Here is an 8,227-nt window from a genome sequence, read left to right on the forward strand (position 1 = left end):
CCCCCTGGAGGTACATTTTGAAGGAAAAAGAAAGTGGGTTCTAAAGCTAGTTATTCCTAAAAGTTGTAACAAGGTTTGTAAGAGTTATAGAAAGGTTCGTGAAGGGAAAGGAAGACAGGGAAGTTAAAACAAGGCCAAACAATGTAGGCAATTTACAGCCATTATCTTTCCCAATCAAGGACATCAGAGCAAATAGTTTAAAAATCTTCCTAGCAAAAAAACACTGAAAGGGAAGGTTCAAGGGAGAAATGAAAAAAGGGCAGTTTCACTTCCTAGCAGAGAAGTCAGCCGTCTCAAGACCTGGCAGGGTAAAGTTGCCAGTGGCTCTTCATTACTTCTGGAAAAGCCATGTTAACGTAAAAAGGCCATTGAAACCTGTAAAGAATTTTTGTGAGTTTATTTGAGCCAAACTGTTGACATATGCCGGGAAGCAGAACCTCAACGAATTGAGATAATGCTTTCAAGAATGACCGGTTACATTTGTATTTATACATTGCCATCAAAGGAGAGACATAGGTGGGTTACATGAAATTCATTGGTGATGGATTAAGGAGGTGGGATAAAGCAAAGCTGATAATACCCCTGGGATTGGATAAAAAGTGAAATGATGGACACATACTTAGGTGGGTGCAGGAACAATTAACATGTAATGAAGAAATCTGTCCTGGCACCCAGCACATTTGGTTGTGCCCCAGGGGCTCCAGAAAAAGGGAAGTTACAAGTTACCCAGACATTTCAGGGGTATGTTATCATAGATGCAAAAAGACAGAAAGGCTTAATTAAGGTAAAGGTTGACCTTGTCAGGGAAGATACCGGCCTAGGATGTAACTGCATTTAGTTAAAGTTTAATTTCAGGCCATCTTTTGTGGTGACTTTAGGTCTCTGAGTTTGCAAGAATGCCATTGAGGCCCTCCCTGAGCTTGTCAGGTTAGCATGTGGCCCCTTTTGTTCACAGCCACAATAAAACAAAAGGGGACCTTAAGAATTAATCTGGCCTTGCCAAAATGGCTCAGTGGTTAAGTGTTGACCTATGAACTGGGAGGTCATGGTTCGATTCTTGGTTGTGGCACCTGCAGGGGTTTCTGGCTTGATCATCCGTGTGGCAGCAGGAGGCAGCCAATCAATGATTCTTGAAAGATGAGACAGAGGGCTGGAGACCAGGACTATAGGCTTTATTAGAGGAGAAGACCCCTGCTAAGCTACCTTCCAAAGGAAGAAAGAGCACATGTGCAGGGGCGCCTTTTGAGGGGAGGAAAGGGAAGGGATGGGGCTTAGGGTATTTGGCACACGCTGATTGGTGGTTTCATATAAGGCACATTATTAGGGACTTAGGAATCGGGGTGCTTAGGGTATTTGGCAGGTGCTGATTGGTGTTTCAGTGTACAGCCCATATAAGGTGCCTGGTTAGGTGCTCAGGAATGTCCAGGCCGCAGGTGCACTTTACATCATTCTCTGTCCATCAGTTGGGGGAAGGGAGGATCTATCAATTCTCTCTCACTGATGTTTCTCTCCCTTTCTCTCTCCCTCTCTCTCTCTCTCTCTCTCTCTCTCTCTCTCTCTCTCTCATCAATAAAAATATATATTAAAAAGAAGAATTAATCTGTACCAAAATAGCCAGCAGAGGAATTTTAGGACCTATGAACAGGAGGGTGTATGACATCACAGAGCCCACTCAGCCTACTCTTCATATTAGCTGAGAGCCTGTCTGTACTTCGTGAGCTGGATGTATAGGTTAATTTGCTTTACTTTTTAAATTGGCTTTTCAAAATACAGTCAAGGTCTCTCATACAAATTCATTTATGTGAGAAGACAAGGATCGAGATTGGGAACAGCCCTCTCCTACTGACTCAGGGGGCTGTTTGATAACACCTCTCTGGTACCGGTGAGAAGTGCCTATAACAGCGGTCGCCAACCTTTCAGACCTCATGGACCACCAGTGGTCTGAGGATCACCAGTTGGCGACCTTTGGCCTATAACATTTAGCGGTCTGCAGCCAACTAGAAAATCCTATCTTCCCTAAACCAAGGACGTAGAGTAAATGATTTGCATTATTCCTCTCCAGCCAGAAGGTAAATAGCTAAAATTATCCTACTCAGGGAGACAGACAGCAGAAATCCAACTAGTGGCATTTATTGACCACACCCAAGGACAATTGAAGGTAAGCCCCTGAATAATACATTTAATTAGATAAATGAATCTAAAGTAAGCTAATACTGAATTTGTTTAATCCTTTTCCAGTGTATTAAAAAGGAAAAAGTCAAAAGCAGCTAGGCCAGGGAGAGGGTGGGGGTGGGGGAAGGGCTTGGTTGAAGGCTGAGCATGTGCCCCCGTAGGGTTTGAGCCAGAGAAGGGAAAGATGAATTTTACTGAAAGGAAACAGGAAGAATGGACAAGAGCGAGGAAGGCGTTCTTCAGGAGCCTGGTAGCAGAGCAGGGTCTGGAACAAAGCCCTGAGGGCACCCTATAGCCAGGAGTCAGCGACATCTGACGTGGGCTACGGGAAGCCAGACGATATGCCTGGGATGGTGGAGACCAAGGACCTGGTGCAGCTGCGGCAGCTCAACCTGGAGCTTCTGAGGCAGCTGTGGGTTGGGCAGGATGTCATGCAGTGGTGGGTAGCCAAGGCAGCCTCAGAGACGCCTTTAATGGCCCAGTGAACCTCTTCCCCATGGGATGCCAACCAAAGTGACTCCTGCGACATGTCCTCTCCTGGCAGTGCCAGCTCAGGAGTGATCTCACTCCTACCTGTTAAGGAGCCCCTGTGCCCCCTGAGGCCCTGCCTGGCACTGTTGCTGGCCACCTCAGACTCGAATGACTCAGAGCAATCAGCAGAGCTGGAGGCACAGGCCCCGAGGTCCATCGGGGGATCAACAAAGAAAGCTGCCCAAGCTAAGAGTGACCTTCAACAAGGGAGTCCCCAGTGTCTGAGAGGAGCTGGTGCCTCAGACCCTACCTGGGCTATGATTGGATCGCAGGGTCTCTGGACAACAGCTCGCCCATCAGCTAGCCCGAGGCCTTCTTCTGGAAGCTGCAGGAGTTCTGGAAACCTACAAGGAGGTGTGTATTCACAGTTAGCCTGAACCCCAGATCCCAGGCAGGCGGGAGAGCGACAGTGCCCGGGAAGACCACGAATGTGTGTACTGTTACCATGTCAACCGGCATCTGTTCCTGGTGTCTTAGGGCTCTGGCACCCCATGATGCCTATGCAGTTCACCCCGAGACCAGCGGGGCCCCAAGACACTGGCAGACCCAGCATAGGTCCAGGCGAGCATTCCCACCGCTCCTGCATCCACAGGCAGAAGAGCTTCAAGGCCTCTGACACACTGGCCCTGCCCGGCACTGTCTGCTGGGCTAAGATATTCTCCCTCCAAAATCAAAGGAAAGCTCCGGTCCTCAGAGCCTGGACCTCTGATTCTATGTCACCTCTGAGGCCCAGCACCAGAAGTTGTTGGCTGCCCTTCCCACCTAGCCCAGTCAGTGTGGGTCCTGTACCCTGCCCCTATCTGGTCAGAACCCCAGGTGCCCAAGCCCCACCAGTGTATCCTGGTAGAAGACCTGAGACTGGCCACTTGGAGGACAGTGCTCCTGCCATTGCCTCTAGCCTCTTCCCTCTGGCAGGGGTGCCCATGAGAGGGGAGCCTTGCCCTAGGTGGGGCTGGTGGGTAAGCTCAAGCCTGTCTCCTTCCTGGACTCAGAAGGGCTGACGGGTGGGAGGTAAGGGCATTCTGTTTGGTGTGCTTGGAAATAAAGCCCAGTGCTGTCTGAACCTTCAGAAAAAAAGGGGAAAAAAAGGAAAAAGAAAAGAAAAGAAAAAGTCTTTTCTATATGCTGTTTTGGTCAAATAAACTTGACAACCTTCCCAGGTTTTGAATTTTTTTAAAAAGTATTTTAAATATATATTTTATTGATTTTTTACAGAGAGGAAGGGAGAGAGATAGAGAGCTAGAAACGTCGATGAGAGAGAAACATTGACCAGCTGCCTCTTGCACACCCCCTACCAGGGATGTGCCCACAGCCAACGTACATGCCCCTGACCGGAATCGAACCTGGGACCCTTCAGTCCGCAGACCGACACTCTACCACTGAGCCAAACCGGTTTTGGCCCAGGTTTTGAATTTTAAGAAACTTTTCTTGACAGAGAATTGGCTTTAAGTCATTCTAATAGGCCCAGTTTGCCCTACGGAAACATTGCAATCACTGGGATCACTCTCTGCATCAGACCAGTGTTTGTTCCTCTTCTGTGGAGGGAAATTTACACAGCAGTGCAGAAGATCTCCTCAGTAAGTGTGATCATCCAGCAGACACATGTGGTCACGCACATGTGAACACAAACAATACAGGAGGCCTCTTTGGTAAGTATGATTAGTCTCACAGGCACTTACATATGGTCACGCTTATGGGCACACAGCAGTAGAGTCTTAAATCAGACAGGATCATCCTGGTAAGCACATGTAGCAGGCAATCTTCATCTTGTCCTACACAGCAGACATCTTAGGAGGGCCCAGACAAGATGGCACTGGCTGCTTCCTGTTCGCTTTGCCTTTTCAGATGGGGTACTCCTCATCTACCACCAAGATCAGCATCCCCCTCTCCCTCCCTAGATTGTATCCTGAGGAACTGGGGTTCATTGGATCCACAAACCCTGAAGAGAAAGTGCATGATCTTCTTTTGTACTCAAGCTTTGCCGCAATATAAGCTTGCAGAAACAGAGACATGGTCCCTAATCTTGCCAGTAGATCTTTTCTGTATGAAGGAAGGGAAGTGGTCTGAGGTTTCAGACCTTCTTTGCCTTAAGAGACAATCAGAAATTGTGTCAGCAGCACAAAATCAATCCCTGTTTTCCAGGCAGCATTGACCAGAGAGTCAGAAATCCCTTAGGAGTTGACAGGGCTTAGTGGCCCACCAAATGCATTTGAGCTATCTTGTCCTCCTTATCCAGGACCACTGGCAGGACCAGTCCCACCTAGGCCCAGGGGGACTTGGTCATCCAGGTCCCCGGCTATCCTTTGCTCTCTCCAGGCAGTGTCAGGGGGGGAATTCGGATCTACCTTGGTCCAGGTATTGTTTTCCCTACAGGACTTATGACAAACTAAGATAGATTTAGGAAAGTTTTTCAGGTGACCTTGACAAGTGCATAGATGTTTTTCAGGGACTGAAATAAACCTTTGATAGATCAATGAAAGATGTAATGCTTCTTTTGAGTCGACACTCTCGGAATCAGAGAAGTGGGCAATCCTAGCAGATACAACTCAGCAGTTTGGGGATGAATATATCTTAGCAAATGCCAGTGGGGTCCCCTATGATCAGATTGATCACTACCCTATTGTCCAGAAAGACCTTAAATGGCTTGCTGATGAGCGAGCAGATTAGAATAGAAAACATTTCCAGGTTTGAGAGATTCAAGACTTAACGAGGTGCCCCTCCAAGATCTTGAACGACTCTAAATTGTCAACTACAGACTAAGGGGAGGATGATAATCCCTTGGTCTTCATGGACAGACTCAAGGAGGCTCTGACAAAATGCACTTCTATGTACCAGACTCTTTTAAGAGTCAACTTATTTTATTATTATTTTTTTTCATTAAAAAATATATATATATTTTGTTGATTTTTTTTACAGAGGAAGGGAGAGGGATAGAAAGTTAGAAACATCGATGAAAGAGAAACATCAATCAGCTGCTGGGGATGTGCCTGCAACCAAGGTACATGCCCTTAACTGGAATCGAACCTGGGACCTTTCAGTCCACAGGCCAATGCTCTATCCACTGAGTCAAACCAGTTAGGGCAGTATTTTGCTTTTCTTAAATACAATTGCTTTTTACTCAGTTTAAGGTTAATATTACTTGATTATTAGAACTGGAATCTAAAGAAGACCCCCAAATCATTCTGAGGCTGCTGAGCAAACAGGTGCTGGTACATACAGAGAGAATCGAGCCTACCCAAAACATCCGTCAGTCCATGACAATAATGACCCCTTAATTTGCCTTGTAAGTAATTTTGCCAGAATCCCAAATGCCAATGCATGCCTAAACTTTACTGTAGGTTCCTCTTATAAGTTTAGAGAACTAAATCCACATATCCCCATCTTTTGCTTCAATTTAACCCAACATTGGAATGAGAAACCAAGACCCATCTCAAATATATATATAGTGAGCAGCCAACATAAATCAGACCATTTGGACCATTTGCTGACTTGCTGTCAGACCCACATTTCTGGGTAATCTTTTGATATGAAGTAATACAGTGTTTGAGCCTTGGCTGAATATTAATACTTAGGAGGGAGCCCTATATTCATTGCCTGGCTACTCTTTTAATCCTTTTTTTTTTTTTTTTTTGACTTTAGAGAGAGAGGTTAGAAACATTGATGAAAGAGAGAGAACTCCCTGGAAAAACATGATTCTATCTCCGATCCCCTGGGAAGGGCATTTCCCCTTCCTGTGCTAATGAACATATGCACAGAAATCTCTCTTTGACATTAGGAGACATTGCTGATTCCAGTGCACAAGCAATGGCTGCCCAATAAAGATCACTTGACTTTTTAGCCAAAATGTGTCTAGACAGCAGAATAGCTTTTATTTGCTTGCTGAACAAGGAGGTGTATGCAAACACTACTTGTTGCATTAAAAAAAAATATTTTTTTTATTGATTTCAGATAGTAATGAAGAGGGAGAGAGAGATAGAAACATCAATGATGAGCGAGAATCATGGATAGGCTGTCTCCTGCATGGCCTCCACTGAGGACTGAGCCTGCCACACGGGCATGTGCCACAACATGGAATTGAACCATGACTTTCTGGTTCATAGGTCGACACTCATCCACTGAGCCACATCAGATGGGCATATTGCTTTTCATTTTATTTTGCATAATCATTTTTAAAACTTTACTTATTGCATTTGAGTCTCTGTAGACATGATACAAAAATAGGGTGGCTTTAGCCAGTTTGGCTCTGTGGATAGAGTGTCGGCCTGCGAGCCAGGTTTGATTCCAGTCAAGGGCACATACCTCACTTGCAGGTTCCTCCCCAGCCCAGGCCATGGTTGGGGCGTGTGCAGGAGGCAACCAATCGATGTGTTTCTCTTGCTTCGGTGTTTCTGTGTTTCCCTCTTTTTTTACCTCTCTCTCTAAAAACAAACAAACAAACAAACAAACAAACAATAAATTAATTAAAAAAAGGTAAAAAAATTTAAATGGAAAAAGTATTCTCTGGTGAGGATTAAAAACAATTTAAAAAAATAGAGTGATGATAGCCCAGTGCTTCAAGATGACTTTCGATGTTTACACTTAGACAAAATACAAACGTAAACTAGAAAATGCCTGTGAGCCCCTTTTTCTACCTTCCTTGTTGCTCAAATGTGGCCTCTATGATTGCCAATCACCCCCTGCCCTCTCCTTGTGGGGCATGATTCTTGGGAAAGGTCCTTCCTGGCTCCGAGGCACATGGAAAAAAAGAAAAGCAGGTGACAAGTAGATAAATAAATAACCAGACACTGACCAGAGATGTTTTCAAAGAAAGCTCTTGATGTGAAGGGGGAAATGTGACAAAACCATCTATCTCAATTTGCAGAGCAGGAAGAAAGAAATTCATTCATAGTTTATACAAAACAAAACAAAACAAAACAAAAACAAAAACCCCAACTGCCACCTGCCAGTCAATGAAAAGCGGCTGCTCTTATTCTGAACCATGCTCCCCCCCCCCCACCACCCCGCCCTCCAAATAACCGTTAGAACATAAACCAATAGAATAACACTGATGTTGGGCAAGCACCAAAAACGATAGGATGCTTCCTGTGTTAGTTTCAGCCTATATTTGAGCCAGAGAGTCCAGATAATGTCTTTCGAAAAAAGCCGAAACGTGTCTGGGCTTGCCCCGAGGAGGGTGGGGCACCATGTGTTTGTGTAATGAAGAGGCCTTCCGGTATAGAGTGAGTGCTAAGGAGAGAAAGAACCATGCAGCCACATATATAGTTTTATTATAAATCATATTTAATAGTGTATTAAACAATAAACGGAAAAAAAACCCCAAAACCCCAGAGTGTTAGGTACCCGAAGGTGAAGTGCAAGAAGCCAGGCTGGTGAGGGACTATGGATTGACTCAGGTGTCCCCACACCAGGGGGCTGAGCCCGAATGGCTCCAGCACCCCGTGATGGGAGTCTGATGATTTTAAAGGGCTTCTTCCAGCCTACCCGGAGGGGAGAAAAAAAATGTAGTCACCACAAGTGAAACGTA

General features: G+C 45.5%; 1 pseudogene; it reads left to right on the top strand.

Moving 5' to 3' along the window:
* Positions 1-2,287: 2,287 nt before the first annotated feature.
* LOC118731301 lies at positions 2,288-3,645 on the top strand (annotated as a pseudogene).
* Positions 3,646-8,227: the final 4,582 nt, after the last annotated feature.

This window comes from Pipistrellus kuhlii, unplaced genomic scaffold (genome assembly GCF_014108245.1).
Source record: "Pipistrellus kuhlii isolate mPipKuh1 unplaced genomic scaffold, mPipKuh1.p scaffold_m20_p_30, whole genome shotgun sequence".
NCBI lineage: Eukaryota > Metazoa > Chordata > Mammalia > Chiroptera > Vespertilionidae > Pipistrellus > Pipistrellus kuhlii.